Genomic DNA, 15,879 nt, shown 5'->3' with positions numbered 1-15,879 from the left:
TAGGCTATGGGGCTGTGGTGGTCCTGGGGCTGTTGGCCACCTGCTGGTGGGGGTGGCTGGGGCTCAGGTGTATCCCGGGGCTGGTGTCTACCCTCTGGTGGGTGAAGCTGAGTTCTGGGGCTAGTGCCGGCTCACTGGTGGGTGGATCCAAGTCCTAGGGTGTCTGGCTGCAGGGCCCTGGTTGTTCTGGAGTTGGTATGTTGGCCTACTGGTGGGCAGGGCTGGGTCCCAGGGTGTCCTTGGGCTGGTGCTTACACACTGGTGAGTGAAGCTAGTCCCACAGCTAGTGCAGGTCAACTGGTGGGTGGAGCTGAGTCCCAGGGTGTCTGGCTGCAGGGCCCTGGGGGTTCTGGGGCTAATGCCTGTGCACTGGTGTATAGGGCTGGGTCCTGGACCCTCTCTTGGACAGGGCCAGGCCCCACGGTGGCTCTGGGCTCAGGGGGTCTTAAGGCATCAAGCCTGCTGGAGAATGGGGCTATGTCTCCATCCAGCTACTTGCTTGACCTGAGGCATTCCAGTACTGGTGCCAACAGGCTGGTAGGCAGGGCCAGGTCCCAGCATTAATAAGCTAGATGGAAGATTCCAAAATGGCACTTGACAGCACCAGTGTGGTAAGAATGAGTTCCCCAAAATAGCTGCCATCAGCATCTGTATCCCCAGGTGAGCTCCAATTGTCTCCTGCCTCTCTGGGAGACTCTCCAAGATTAGTAGGTAAGTCTGACCCTGGCTCCTTTAAAATTACTCTTCTACCCTGAGTGTGCGAGATTTTGTGTGGAGTCTCTGTTTACCACAGCCCTCTGACTCTCCATAAAGTAAGACTTGTTGGCCCCAAAGCCAAATGTTCTAGAGGCTTTTCTTCCCAGTGCAGGACCCCCAGGCAAGGGAGTCCAATGTGGGACTTGGACCACTTGCTCCTTGGGGAGAACCTCTGCAATTGTAATTATCCCCCCACTTGTGAGTCTTGATATGAATCTTGATTATACCTTGTCTCTGCCCCTCCTACCTATCTCATTGTGGTTCCTTCTTTATATCTTTAGTTGTAGAAGGTCTTTTCTGCTAGTCTTATGGTCTTTTTCATCGGTAGTTTCTCTGTAAAGAGTTGTAATTTTGGTGTGCCCATGGGAGAAGGTGAGCTCAGAGTCTTCCTACTTCAACATCTTGGCTACCTGAGACCTTTTTCATAAAGACACTAACTCCATTCAGGAGGGCTCCACTCTTATGACCTAATCAACCAAAGACCCCCACCTCTTAATACCATTGCATTGATTACAACATAGAAATTTGCGGGGGAACACAGACTTCAGTCCATAGCAATGCCCATCACCCTCACATGACTCTGATCTTTTCTAATCTTTCCCTCCCATTTGTCATCCCCACACCCAGTCTCCTGCCCTAGGCAACAATCAAACTGCTTTCTGTTACTATTGATTAGTTTTCATTTTCTAGAATTTTATCTAGTGGAATCATACAGTATGTGCTCTTACTTGTCTGGCTTCTTTTAGTCAGTATAATTATATTGAGATTCATCAATGTTGTATATATTAATATTTAATTCCTTTTTATTGCTGAAGAGTATCTCATTGTATGGATAGACCACAATTTGCTTTTCTATTCACCTACTGATGAGTATTATTTTTTTCCTGCTAGTTCATGGCTATTACAAATAAAGCTTCTATGAATGTCTGTGCCTAAGCATTTGTACAGATGAATACTTTCTTCTCTCTTGGGTAAATACTTTGGAGTGAAATGATCAAATCATATGGTGGTATATGTTCAACTTTTTAAGAAACGGTCATACTGTTTTCCAAAGTGTCTATACTCTTCTGCATCCCCGCCAGCAGTGCGGGCAAGTTCCAGTTGCTCCTCATCCTCTCCAGCACTGGGTATTATCAGTTATTTTTCCATCCTAGTGGGGGTGAACTGGTATCTCACTGTGGTTTCATTTTGCATTTCTCTAATAACTAACAATGTCAAGCATCTTTTCTTGTGCTCATCAGCTATCCCTATCTCTTCTTCTTGCTGTAGTGTCTGCTCAAAGAAGATCTTTTTTAATTGGGTACTTTGTTTTGTTAGTATTGACTTTTGGGAGTTCTTCATATGTTCTGGATACAGACCTTTATCAGATATGTATTTGGCAAATATTTTCTCATGGTCTGTGGCTTGTCATGGGTGACACTCTTAAACACATTGATCCCCTTTTGCCCCAACAATCATGACTAAGAGCTTGACCAAGGAAGCCAGTCCTGATAGAACATTTCAGCGTCTGATTCATTCCCTTCATAAAAATAAAGTGATTGCCAAAAATTAACATGGAAAGCCTCATCAAATCCACCTTCCGGCCCCAGATTACCCTGACTCTGGGAATGGCGTCCTACAAATCATGGTCACAATTGGAGGCAGGTGTGGCAGGTGGGGAGGGAGATTAGATCCTTTGCCCAGCATCATTTTCCTGATCCAAGATCGCCCCCTAATGGGCCAGGCTCATCCCGCTGCTAAGCTCAGCCCCCTTGGAGCTCTGGGAGGCACTAGAAGAGAGATAAATGGAAGCATCACCTTCAGCTCCCAAGTTTCTGATGAAAACAAGTGTTTTCATTCACTGGGCAAATATCTCAGTGGAGGTGGATGGAAAGAGAGCCGCGACTGAGGAGAGTCAATTTCTTCTCCTCCAGACGAGGGTGCTGAGGGAGGGATGATGGGGTGAGGGTAAGGACGAAGGAAAAGGCTGTGTACACACAGGGCATAACTCCCATGACCCATGTCCCATCCCGGGCCTGCGTTTCCTGAGGGCACCCTTTCCTTGAATATGCTAATAACTCACCCCCAGCCAGGACCCCTGAGTGAGGGATGTCCAGCCCTGTCCTCAGGGCCACAAGGATTCCTGGTGTTGGAAAGTGGCCCCCTGGCACTACTTGTTCTGAGGTCCAGATCCAGTCCTTTGTCCTCCACACCCTCTTCTGCCTGCCTGGTCTCCTGCAGCCACAGCCTTTTCTCTGCCCCGTGTCATCCAAGCCTGGGAAATCTGCTGGCCTCCTCCATTCCCCACAGGACCACTAAGAGGAGGCTCTTACCCGTGCAGACACTGCAGAAGGTTAGGACGCAGTGCAGGGAATCACAGCACGGGAAGGAGACAAACGCCCCTGCCCCCCGGGTTCTGGAAATCTCCCTGGCCAGCCGCTGCCTTCTTTGGCCCCCAGCCTGTTGCTCTGGTGCTAAGCCCTGAACTCTTTAGGATCCATATTCTCCAGACCCTTCCCTCTCAGGCTGTTAGGGTCTCACATCGATTTCATGGTGTTGCTAAGAACTGTGTTAAGTTCTGGGTACCGACTCCTGCCTCTGCACTTTCCTAAAGGCCCGGAAGCAGCTTTCTTTTCCCCAAGAGAAGAATCATCTGCCCCAGACACTGGAGACTCCATTCTAAGCAGCGTAAAGAAGCCCTGAAGCCCAGTTCCAAATCCCGACCGAACCAACTACTACCTGGGGGCCTTGGACAAGCTTCTTAACAAGGCTGTGCCTCAGTTTCCCCACTTATAAAGGGGGGAAATCATAGTCTATAGGCCATAGAGTTCTTGAGAGGATTAAGTGATTTAAAACCTTTAATGGGTTTAGAACAGTGCCTGACACACACGCTCAGTTAATGTGAACACACACGCTACCTCCTACCTGTCCCCACAAATGACTTGCTCTAAGTGCATCCAGGGCTAGACCCCTTTCTCTGTCGATGGGCCCTGGGAGGGGGGAGAGAAGCAAAAGATGAACGTCTGCGCCCCCAGCCAAGAAAGCCTCAGAAGTGCAAGGAGGAGGGAGCCGTGCTTCTGCACATACAAGGGAACTTGTAAAGCACCTTCTGAGGCTGTGATTGCTGAGGTAGGGCCAGGTTGGGCTGAAATGTCGTCCTTGGAGGTATGAGGGGCAGAGGGGACACAGGAGGTCAGGCAGAGGGTCCCATGGCTGGGGACACATCCTTTGGAGGTTGAATCTATACAAGAGTGTACACTTCTGGAAATTAATCACAGAGTGAATAAAGGTAACTCATACACTCACCTGTTCTGTTCTTTGTTTATTCAACATATATTTCATTGAACATCTACATGTGCCAGGATCTGGGTTCACACAGGGGATACATTGTTGAACAAGCCAGAAACAATTTCTGTCTTCAGGAAACTTATAGTCTAGGATCTAAGAAGACAGACATCAAACAAGTACAGATTTGATTATGCCCCCATATGGGGGCAGGAGACAAAGGCAGAAGAGGCTTCTCAGTGGAGATACAAAGATAAGAGTTATCTGGATAAATTGTGAAGAGAGACAGAGAGAGAGAAAAAAATGAGGCAGAAGAACCTGTATGTGCAGAGGCCTGGAGAGGAGACGGGGCCTGGCTCGTATGAGGAACTGTGTGGAGAGCTGGGTGGCTGGAGGGTGGTGACCAAGAGGGATGAGGCCCAGGATGTAGTCAAAAAGGGGCCACTGCCACACAGGGCATTGAAGGCCCCAGTCAGGCCCAACATCTCTGGCAATGACATAATCAGTAAACCTGCCACAAAACCCAGACCTCAGAGGCCCCTCACTCTCTCCACACAGACGGAGACTCCAGACACACCAATGAGAGTCACATTTTTCAAAAATCCCAGATCCTGTTCCTGTGACCTGCCATGTAGTAACACACAAGAAACATTCTTAAGAGATTGCTAACGTCTAAATTATAAAGAGCAAAGTCACAAGCCCAAGTCTTTCTTAGGACATTATTTTCCCTGCTGGTGTTGGAATATCCCTCTGAGATTTCAATGTCATAGCTGGATCAGGGGGGCAGGGCTCCATCTCTCTGTGCCTCTCACTGGATGATTTATGACCCCACAGGGCAGCAGGATAGAGCAGACACCTGTTCACATCTCCCAACACTGAGCACAGACTTCCAGGGAAGCCCAGCCAGTTCTGGGAGAGTTCATTGACAATTCACACTGATTTTGAAATGCCAGCTTTCCCAAATTGGGTTCAGGGGAACACAAGTTCTGGGTGGTAGTAACTGATTTCAAGAACGAAGACTTATTATTAGTCTGAGGAATGTTATACACAAAACACATTAGTGCACAAAATGCTAGGAGAGTCCTACAGTTATGGAAAATCCCACAGTTGCAAAGAAAGTTTCAAAGCAGCAGCTAATATCTACTCTCACAGTCCTTTCATAAAAGAAAGAAAAGTTTGGGCTTACATGCCGCGGAGCGGCTGGGCCTGTGAGCCATGGCCGCTGAGCCTGCACGTCCGGAGCCTGTGCTCCACAATGGGAGAGGCCACAACAGTGAGAGGCCCACATACCGCAAAAAAAAAAAAAAAGAAAAAAAGAAAAGTTCAACTGAAAGTAAGAATGGCAGTATTTCATCATAAAAAACAGGCCTTTCCAAAAAGAATAAATGGCAACCTTATACCGACAGACTACTTTGACCTGATATTTCTCATTTCGCTGAGAGCCTGTGACAATTTCATCCCAGGCTGCCCTGCCATCAGGTTCAGGTCTGTGCACTGGCTCAGTCAGGACTGTGGAGACCCTCAGCCACTGTTCCCTCCAGAACGCAAGTGGCCCAGCGTGAGGCTTTTACTCCATGGGCTTAATATCGCCCCCTCCACACAGGTCCTGCCCAGACCTGCCCCTCCCTCATCTGTGCCGGGCTTGGGATTCTGGCCCTTCCAGCCCCAGGCCTAGGATCCATGTGCCGAAGGCAGAGCTGAAAGAGCCTCAGCCACGGGTCAGGAGAGCAGGTCCTGGTCCCTGTTCTATCAGTGACCCTGGGCAGGTCACGTTCCCCACTCTAGGTCTCAGTTTCCCCAACTGTACCAGGAAGGGTTGGACTGAATCATCTCCTAGTTCCTCCCTACTTTGCTGGCCCAGCAATCGATGACTGTGCAGGGAGGTCTTGCTCAGATCTTCGTGGGAAAATGACACACGTTCTGGCAAGACAGTCTCTCTGCAGGAGGTGAGAAAGGAGAACAGACGTTGGCCTGCTTATGAACTGTGAACACCAGGACCAGAATCAGAAAAACACAGCCTCGTACTGGTAAGTGCTGGCCTGGCTGCGGGGGGCGCTAGTTCCCAGTGTGAGCAGAGCAGGATGAAGCCTGGAGCCAAACACAGGTGCCCTCCTTGGAGATGCGGGTTTTAGGATTAACTAAGCCAGTGAGAAGGAAAGAAGCCCCTCGTGGATGACAGAGCCCTGCGGGAGATGATCCAGCCAGGAGGGGGCTGACGCCTAGTGACAGGAGAGAGGACGTGGCAATGGGGGTGGGGGGTGTCATCATCACCACCACGACTATCATCAGAATAACAGCTAAGAATTATCATGAGCCTACTATGTGCCCGCCTCCTTCTCAGTGCTCTGTAAGCAGCAAGCCCAGGGCCCAGCGCACAGTGGGCCTCCATGAGGCTGGGTGGATTAATCCATGATGGCCAGTGATGTCTATTTTTCCTCTTGCTGAAACAGCATCTCCTCACATTTCTGCAGTTCACAGCCCAGCTCTTGGCAAACTTCTAAGATGAGATTAAAAGAAAAAGTGGACAGGGCGCCCACATTCCCCAAGGCAGAAGTATCATTCAGCAAGGTCCCCACTGCTGTGAGCGCAAGGCCCTCCCTTCAGGCCACTGGGGCCAGTTGACATCTTTATGCCCTGAACCCAGCTATAAGGTGGGAGTCTCTGAAAGGTCTAGAATTAATCCTGCCTGTGCGTCCCTGCCATTCTCAGGCACTTCTCAGGCCCCTACAGTGACAACAGCTCTGTTTCCATCAAGGTCCAGCTGTTTTAATGGAGACTTTAAATACCCCTCTGCTGCTAAGAAATTTATGTCCTGCAGAGATGTGTGTGGCTGGAAACAGACATTTTAGAGAGGTTCAAGGCCGGGCGGCTTTTGGACAATGAGCACGAATTGCCTTCCCCTTCCCTCCATCCTTTGACATCAGTTTCCAATGACTCAGCAGATGTCACCACAGAACACCGGGCCGTGTGCAGGGCTCTGGGTACAGAGAGAGAGCTTAGTCATGTTCTGTGCTTGAGGAGGTCATGGTCAGATGGGAGAGGCTGACCGCCAGCAATACACACCATCCCGCCTACAAAGTGCCAGACTAGAGGGCATAGCAATGGCTGTCATTCCACGAGCACCTCTTGTCTCCACTTCTTCACGTTAATGCCTAGTATGTGCTGGAGACCAGGTGATTCATAGGTGTTGTCGCCAACCCTCACAACAACCCTCCCCTGCTACAAGGTTGGTTAATCATTCCCATTTTAGAGACGAAGACACAGGCTCAGAGAGGTTGAGGAGCTCACTCAGAGTCACACAGCCAGGGAGGCAGTTTGAGTCAGTGTGTGCTCTATGGAGAGCCGGCATCACTGCAGCTCTGCCCGCCCACGCCCTCTCAGAAGAAGGCCAGGTCTGCTAGGGTGGAGCAAAGGCAGGTGAGGTCACCTGACCCAGGGGGGTCAGTATCCGGAGGGGGTGCTAGATTGCAGATGCACTGTCTCCTGATTGTGGAGGTCGTCAAGGTGACTCACATTAGCCCAGGTGAGTTTTGTCTTCCTAGCCCAGCAGCCAAGCAAGATGCAGGATTTAGTTTCATCCTGTAAATTGAGATTGTTTCCACCTGCTGAGAACCCACCTCCCACTCCCCCAACCCCCCCACCAACGTTCTTCTCATTTTCCTTTGGAAATCATGCTCCTCACCCACCATCCACACGGTCTAGGTGCTTTGGCCAGCACCGAGCCCACCATGGCTCTAAGGGTGAATGCGTGACTCAACACTGGCCAATCCGTGCCTTTGATTCCCCTGGACTTAGTGATTGGCTCAGAGATGGGCACATGACCCAGGTTAATCCAATCAGAATTTGCCCTTGGACTTGACTGAAACTAGCATAAATAAGGCTTTCCTTTCCTTTAAGTTTTCTGAGCTTGTCAGATGTAGGGCCAAAGGTGCTGTTGGCTGTCATAAGAGAAGCCTGTCTAAAAATGAACAAATGAACAAAAATGAACACAGTTGAACAAATCTCTGAAAGATGAAGTGAAAGAGGGATGGTCAAGGCAGAGAGAACATGAGCCCCCCTGTTTGTCTCCCTGCTGTACACCCAGTGCCAGAACGCTGCCTGCACAGACTGGGTGTGACAGCTGGAGCCCCAGGATCAAGGCAAACCTGAAGCTGGCAGCCCCCCGAGATGTTCTGGCTTCAGGAGCCAATGCATTTCTTTTTCTGTCTCAACCAGTTTGTGATATATTTTTATCACCCACAACCCAATGAGACTTAATCCTCTTCTGTAGTCACCATTAGGAAACACAGTGCCTGGTGCATAATAGATGCTAAGTAAATATTTGTAAATGAAAGAAAAAATGAATAAACCTGGCCATCTCTCCTCTGCTTCCCTCAGCCTCACCCCACTCTCCCCACCCCCAGCTGTAGATTGCCTAACTGGGACCATCTCTCCAAGGACTGAAAAGGAGTTTTGATGAACAGTCAGCTGCTTTCCCCACTGCAGCAGTGTCTGCTCATTGGGCCCTTACGGAGGTGACGTGAGGTAATGTGACCTGCCCAGGGAGTCACAGAAAGTTAGGAAGAGTGAGGTCTGGGGCCAGGGCTTTCTGCCTCCCAGGCTAGTGCTCCACACACTGCATCCTGGGGTCTCAGGAGGAGGGTGACAAGGTACTGTCTGGCACCTCCCAGAGGAGCAGGGACATAGGGACCCTTTGTTCCTTCATGGCTACCTAACCATGTGTCACCCCAGGATTCCCAGAAGCTGGGCACCCTGCAGAGAACACCGAGGGCAGGTCAGGGAAGGGAGCTGATGCCGGAATGTCATCCCTCACATTCCCACTAGACGCTGAGCTTTAACAGAAACTATACCTTAATTTCCATCACCATAGAATGCATGTGTGCCGGACACATGAATGAATGAATGAAAAATACATCATTTCACATAAAGGAGCTGGAGTCCCAGAGGAGTCAAGTAATTTGCCCAAGGTCACAGAGCTTAAATGGCAGAGCATGTCCAAACCCCAGCTTTCTGCCACTGAGGCCCATGCATGTCCTTCCTCCACACCACCCTGCCCTGCAGAGCATGGGAGAAGAGTTAAGAAAGGAAGAGGTCAGCATAGGCTAGAGGTATCCAGGAGGGCTTCCTGGAGGAGGGGTATCCCTAGCTGGGCCCTGAAGGATAAACTGGAGAAGAGCATTCAGGGAGGGAAGAGCAGCCCGCAGTTTGCTGCTTCTAGATCTCTAGACCTCTGGGTCTGCAATTCTCCATGAGAAGGCTCAAGGTCTTCCTTAAGCAGGTACCTGAAAACCTCTCCCCAGAGCAGGTGGAGCTGCATCCCAGGCAACTTCTGGGAGGCGGCCCCCAGGTAGGGGGTGGTGGGCAGAGCGGAGTAGGAACACCCGGGAATGTTCTGTTCACTCGGTTTCTGTCCCAGGTTCTCCTGAATGGGAGCGAGGATAGCAGTGTCCTTGTCTGTCTGCTCTGAGAGGACAATGGCCTCACAAGCACTCTGATGAGGTTATATGCCGTGAGCCAAGCAGCTCCACCAGACACAATCCCTGCAGAATGTCTCATCAGTCCAAGAACTGCACTGCCTGCAGGCTTTATGATTTCCCTTGCAAATTCCTCATTGAGCACATCCTGCAAAGGTAAAAATCCCTCCCATTTTGTCCACAACTGGGGAAATTAGTCCATTCCCCTCCCTGTTCTGCCTCTGAAGCCCATTTCCCTATAATGAGCCTGCAGAAGTAAAACAACATTACGCAGGCATAAAAACATACAACAGTTCAGCTGCCACAGGGTATTCTTGGGACTACTTTGGGAGCCAGATGCCTGTGTTGGTGGGAGATTCATCCATTCTCTGCACAGGTGAGCTTTCCAGACATAGGCCTGGGAGCTGAGTCAATGATTCTTTTAAATCTCAAATCCAATTTTTCCTCTTGTCTACACTCTCTGGTTGGCATGAGGCATTTGAGGATAACAGAACACCTCCTTAAATATATAAATACCCTAGGGACTTCCTTGGTGGTGCAGTGGTTAAGAATCCGCCTGCCAACACAGGGGACACGGGTTTGAGCCCTGGTCCGGGAAGATCCCACGTGCTGCAGAGCATCTAAGCCCATGCACCACAACTACTGAAGCCCACACGCCTAGAGCCCATGCTCCACAACAAGAGAAGCCACCTCAGTGAGAAGCCTGCACACCACAACGAAGAATAGCCCCCGCTCGCTGCAACTAGAGAAAGCCCGCACGCAACAACGAAGACCCAAGGCAGCCAAAAATAAATAAGTAAATAAATAAATTTATATATATATTAAAAAAGCTCCTCTTATTAAAAAATATATATATGTATATATATATACATATATATATATATATATATATATGTATATATATATATATAAATACCCTAGACACCTCTCCTGCCTGACCCTCGTACCAGCCCAGTGATTGAGACATATTCTCCACCCGTGGGGGTCTCTGAGACCTGCAGTGACAATATTCATTTATTTATTTAACACACTTGTGAGTACCTACTGTGTGACAGCCACTGTGTTAGGAGAATCAAAGCTAAGCAAAAGCATCAGGGACCCTGTCCCGCAGAGCTCACAATCTAGAAAGGGAGACAAAGACTAATCTAGAATTGCACAAAAAAATGTGTAAAATTACAGGTGCTCTAAAGGAGAGGCTCACAGTGCTATGAATAGAGAAGTTCAAGATTTTCCCAGAGTAAATGAGCCTCCATCTGTGCTCTGAAGAATAAACCAGTTATCAGGTGAGCTTGGGGCTGAGAAAGAGTGTTCAGACCAGGCAACATCATGTGCAAAGGCCCAGTAGCTGGAGGGCTCTTGGCAACCAGGAAGAACTCCAAGACCTGTGTGATTGGAGGGCAGGAAGTGGGCGGGATCCTGGAGAGGGGACAGGAGCAAGATTGTGGAGGGCCTCAAATGCCACTCTCAAGATTTGGGTCTTTATCCCACCAGCAGGGGACCAGTGGAGGGTTGTAAGTATAGGGCAAAGGGCAGGAAGCAGGCTTGATGTGATTAGATCTGTTTCCAAATTAGTCCTCAGGCCACAGGAAGGTGAGTGAGGAGGGAGGGAGGCATCAGGACAGTATGACTTGAAGGCGGAGTATTCACCTCACTGGCAGGGAGGAGGATAGCCTCCAGAGGAGGAGGAGATGGGAAACACTAGCAGCCACATCTGACACACATTTATTGAGCACCTACTACATGCCTGGTCCTGAGGTTGGAGAGGGGGTACCAGGATGAATAAGAACAACTAAGTCACTGTCCTCAAGCATCTTACCAGGAAGAGGCAGATGTGTCCCTAAGGTTTCAGAGAAGGCCAGCTTCTCTCATAAATGCATGGGAAGTCGTGATAATCCGCTGTATCTCTTACCAGAAGAGAAAGAAAATACCTGCCAGGGCCATTTGGATAAAAACAAGAGAAACGCAATCACTCCAAATCAATTAAAGGGATTTGGTGAAAGGACAGAGGGTGGAGCCAGGCCTTTACAGGACTGACAGTCACCAAGCCCATGTCCCTCTCCTTCCTGTGCAGCTGTCAGAGCTCACCCAGCTCTGACAGGGCCTGTAGATACCACACCCAACTCTACTGCCAGAAGGAGGGTCTTGATCACATTCATTCATTCATTCATCTAGTCAATAACCACAACCTTGGAAAAAGGTCCTCATGCCATGCTCTGCCTTGGCACTGCCTTCTCTTAGTCACACGCATTTATCCTAACACTCAGCTCAAGTGTCTCCTCCTCCAAGAAGCCCTCCCTGATACCCAGAGTTAGTCAGCCCCTCCCACTTTGTGCTTTTGCTGCACCCTGGGAATGTCTCCCGATTGCCATTTCTGACATATGTGCCAGTCTCCAGCCCCAGAGTCCTGTGAATGGGCAAGTCTCCAGAGGACAGACAGGGATCCCCTTAATCATTTCCTCTGTTGTCTCCCCTGACCTGCTGGAGGCTCCAAGATGAGGCAGGGCTGTGTCCCTCTCACTTCCTGTTGTTTCCTTGGAACTTAGAACACTGCAGGGCACAGAGCATGGTCAGAATGACTGTGTGGAAGAAAGAAGGGAAGGAGGAGAAGAAAAGTAAAGAAGGGCGAGAGGGAGGGAGAGAAGTGCAAAGGTACAGGTGAGGATGGGAGGCAGAGGAGAAACTTGGAAACTCACAGGCTGTGAGAGGGCAAGGAGGCAGAGAGCCTCGAACGTTAAAAATGGTCCCTCTCTGACCTACAACATTTCACTTAATCAGGAACAAATTACTCTGCACCTGGTAGATCTGAGAGCTCTTCAGACTTTGCCCTCAGAAGAACTTTCTGGAGTAAAACATTTCTCCAGAGACTTGTTTCATGCTGAGCCACATACACCCAGATTCCATGGGTCAGAGAAAATCTCATCCCCTTGGCCCCTGACTCTGCACTTGAACAAGTGCCCAAGGTGGTGTGTGGACACATGTAGGTGTGAGATGCCCTGGTCCTGCGCAGGGGGAGAGACAGGTGTCAGAGCCCGGCAGGAGGTCTGGTTTCCCCAGGTGCCTTTGACTCTCACAGACACAACTCCTCGTAAGGAAGAACAAAAACCAAAACAGACATGTGTCCTGGCTATGTGACTTAGCTCCTTCAATCCACCTCTGGGGTCACAGTCCCTCCCCTGTACAATGGGCAATAGAAATCCCCAGCCCCCTGAAGTTGTTGTGAGGATGGAGTGAAGTAATTTGCATAAAGCTGGTGTCACGTGGCCAGCAACCTGTTCTCTCTGCAAGAAGCTCTTCCAACCCAGCCCCTCCGTTCTCCCTCAGGTACTTTCCAACAGCCCTGTTAAGGTCACCCCATTCCCACCACCTCCCCAAATCTGTTATTTGATGTCTCATCACCCAATCTGTTGTTGTTGTTGTTGTTATCATCTACGCCTTTTGTTTGGCTATTTCCCAAACTCCACTTGAGTTCCCTGAGGGCAGGGGCCTGTGGGTCTTGTTCATGGCTGTGTCTGGTGCTCAGCACAGAGCCTGGCACCCAGAGGAGGCTCATAAGTATCTGCTGGATGAAGGGTTGGGTGAGGCGAGGGACTGGGTTGTGTCAGTCAGTACAGGTGAGGTGCTGTAACAAAGAGCCCTCAGATCCCAGTGGCTTCACCCAGGAAGAACCGATTTATCTCCCACATGAAGTCCACATGAATGTTGCTGGTCTGAGGATCTCCTCCAGGGAGGCACCTCCTCTGAACAGTGATGCAGAGATCCAGGCTCCTTCCATCTGTGATCATGTCATCTCTACACATGGCCTCTGGGATCACCAGGGAAGGGGAGTGAGTGAGGCGAAGTTCACCAGGTAATTAACCAGCTCAGCCCAGAGGGGTTCACATCATTTCCACCCACATATCGTTGGCTAGAATGAATGTGCATCCTGCCTCACTTGGATGCATGGGTGCTGGGAAATGTCATCTCAGGCTGGGAAGCCACCAGGACCAGCCCTGCACTGTGGAAGGAGATAGTGAAGCAGTGGTTAACGGCCATCTCTGCCCCTCTGTGGTGGTAATTGATGACACTTGTCACTTTTATCTTCTTTCTGAGACCCCTGGGCTCCATGTCTTCTTTCTAGGCCTCTGGCTGATTCGATGCCTGGGTCAGGAGGGCACAGAGGAAGGGGAAACCACCAGGAAAGGGCTCACAGCACTGCTCCCCACACTTGGTTGGGTGGGGAGAAGTTCTGGCTGTTTTGAGCTGATTGTGTTTGGAACGTTCTGTGTCTGCTGAGCTGCTAATTCCGGTGCCATCTGCCTGTGATTCCAGCACCAAAGCCCTGGGATAAACAAGTTTTCTTCTGTAGTTCCTAAAGAAAGTTTTGGCAGGGGGTGGGGAGAGAGAGAGAGTGGAGGGAGGCCTCTGAATGTCTTGTCTCTGAAGAGGAGGTGCTGCCCAGCGAGGGATGAGGGACATTGAAGGGACTAGGATGTCATGTACATCCTTATCCTGCTGAGGATGTTGTGTGGAGTGCACGGTGGGCAGAGAGGGCCGAGTGGCCTGGGGGATGGCATTCCTATGAATTCCTACCTCCCTCCACCAGACTGGGAGCTGCTTAGGGCTGAGCCATCCCATTCCCAATGCCCAGCCCAGGGCCTAGCATAGAGCAGTTGTCAGCGAACACCTGCTGAATGAATGACTGAGTAAATGAACGAACAGTGATGAAGGGTACGGATGGGGAGAGGTTGAATGGAATGCAATAGGAAGTCAAGTGACTGCTGTGTTAAGAGCTTTAATGAGGAGTTTCCCTGGTGGCACAGTGGTTAAGAATCTGCCTGCCAATCTGACATGGGCTCGAGTCCTGGTCCGGGAAGATCCCACATGCCGCAGAGCAACTAAGCCCGTGTGCCACAACTACTGAGCCTGCGGTCTAGAGCTCACGAGCCACAACTACTGAAGCCCGTGTGCCTAGAGCCTGTGCTCCGCAACGAGAGAAGTCACTGCAATGAGAAGCCCTTGCACAGCAATGAAGAGTAGCCCCTGCTCGCGGCAACTAGAGAAAGCCCGTGCACAACAACAGAAGACTCAATGCAGTCAAAAAATAAATAAATAAATAAAATTGATAAAACAAAAAAAGAGCTTTAATGAATTACCCTGCAGTGGGGACACTTCTAGGATGGCCTTATGATCCCTGCTTCCTGGGATGACAGGATGGGCAGGACCCATGAGTCATTTCTAACAACTGAACACAGCCAAGGTGATGGGATGTTACTTCTGTGATCTAAGTACAAAAGACTGTGGCTTCCTTCTTGCTAGTCAACTTTTTCTGTTGCCTTCTTGGCTTGTGTGCTTTGGTGAAGCAAGCTGGTATGGGAGATACCCTCATGGCAAGGAATGGACAGTAGCCTCCAGCCAACAGCCACCAGCAGCCTGGACCTGAGGCCCTCAGTCCCTCAGCCTTCAGCGAACAGTCCTGCCAACAGACACATGAGCTTGGGAGCAGCTCCTTCCCCACTTGAGCCTTCAGATAACATCTCAGCCTCAGCCTACAACTTGATTGCAACCTTGTGTGAGCTGCTGAAGCAGAGGATCTAGCTAAGACATAACCTTCATCTAAAAACCCACAAGGGACAGGAAAATCTAAAACTTGAAAGATTTACTCAAATATAAATCAGACCTTTCTCTCCATTGCCTACAATTCACTCTAAGTTCCATCGGCTCACAATGGGGAGGAGACAGGCAGATAATCTAAAGGCAAATCACCTCTGACAGTCACAGTCCTGTCATTTACATGGGGGGTGTCTCCGGCAAGTGCAGATAAATACACTGTGACTGTGTCAGGTGAGAGTAGTCTAGGAAGCAGATGCTGGTAGGTTTTTCCTTTCCCCACTCCCATTTTTAAAGTGAAAGAGACATCAGAATGCCTACAAATCCATCTCCAAGGAAGGACTTTGCACAGGTAGGCCCTGGCGTGGGTCGAAGGAGAGGTATTTGGTAGAAGGGAGGGGCTGGAAGGCCAGGAAAACAACGAAGCTTCAAGGGTGCAGTCACAAGGGTCCCCTGGGAGATCCCTTTCCCGGGTGGGCCCTGGAGGGATGGCAGCTTTGGGTCACTCCCTGCAGAGGGAGGGTAATGCAGGAGGCTTGGCCTGGGAGTTGGGACCCACAGTACCGTGGCTGGCTTGCTCTGATCCGGGAGTCACCCTGACTCCTCTAACCCCCAATGTTCCCACCTGCAAATTGCAGGGTAAGCTTTGAGGATTTGTCACTCATGGAATCCAAGCCAGTAAGAACAGACCCCCAGTTCCATCCCATCTCCATCTCTCCCTCTAAGCACCATGGAGAATGAAGGACTAACGGAAATCACCCCAGGTCGCCCTGGCAGGAGACGTGTCCCCACCTCACAC

Source organism: Mesoplodon bidens (assembly GCF_964165515.1).
Source record: "Mesoplodon bidens genome assembly, chromosome: 2".
NCBI classification, from domain to species: Eukaryota; Metazoa; Chordata; class Mammalia; order Artiodactyla; family Ziphiidae; genus Mesoplodon; species Mesoplodon bidens.
Note: the sequence above shows the minus strand (reverse complement) of the source record.